At 43.2% G+C, this 783-nt stretch overlaps 1 non-coding gene across 1 annotated transcript; it reads left to right on the forward strand.

The window, feature by feature from the left end:
* Positions 1–380: 380 nt before the first annotated feature.
* LOC113896753 lies at positions 381–499 on the forward strand. The gene has a single exon (XR_003512122.1). It is a non-coding gene; the product is annotated as a 5S ribosomal RNA (ribosomal RNA).
* The last annotated feature ends 284 nt before the right edge of the window (positions 500–783 follow it).

The raw sequence follows: 783 nt of genomic DNA on the forward strand, positions 1-783 counted from the left end.
GGTTTTGATTGGCATTTCCCTCATGGTTAGTGATGTTCAACCTCTTTTCTTGTACTTACTGGCCATTTGTACATATTTGGAGAAATGTCTATTCAAGTCCTTTGCCCATTTTTAAAAATTGAGGGTTTTTTTTTTTTTCTTCCCTTTTACCCTTTTTTTCTGAAATGTTTCTTTGGCAGAGAAGAAACAAACTCTGACTCTATGTTGGAAACTGTTTTTATTGCTTTTCATTGTTTTTGTTATTATAATCATACATAATTGCCTGCCTCAGAGGACCTTGACCTGTTACTTGAACTTAAACTAAAGTGCCTTTGTTCAGCTCACAGAGAGATAATCTGACCTTGCCCACCTGTGAATAGAATACATTAACACACCCCAAAGTCTATGGCCATACCAGCCTGAACGCACCCGATCTCATCTGATCTCGGAAGCTAAGCAAGGTCGGGTCTGGTTAGTACTTGGATGGGAGACCACCTGGGAATGCCAGGTGCTGTAGGCTTTTGGGGCTTCCCTAGTGGCTCAGAGGTTAAAGCGTCTGCTTACAATGTGGGAGACCTGGGTTCGATCCCTGGGTTGGGAAGATCCCTTGGAGAAGGAAATGGTAACCCACTCCAGTATTCTTGCCTGGAGAATCCCATGGATGTAGAAGCCTGGTAGGCTAAAGTCCACGGGGTCGCAAAGAGTCGGACATGACTGAGCGACTTCACTTCAACTTCAACTTCCAAAGACTAGAAATGTTTTGCAAGACTGAAAATCCTTTCACTTTATTTCCCCACTGCCTCT

This window comes from Bos indicus x Bos taurus, chromosome 7, assembly GCF_003369695.1.
Source record: "Bos indicus x Bos taurus breed Angus x Brahman F1 hybrid chromosome 7, Bos_hybrid_MaternalHap_v2.0, whole genome shotgun sequence".
In the NCBI taxonomy this organism is placed as follows: domain Eukaryota; kingdom Metazoa; phylum Chordata; class Mammalia; order Artiodactyla; family Bovidae; genus Bos; species Bos indicus x Bos taurus.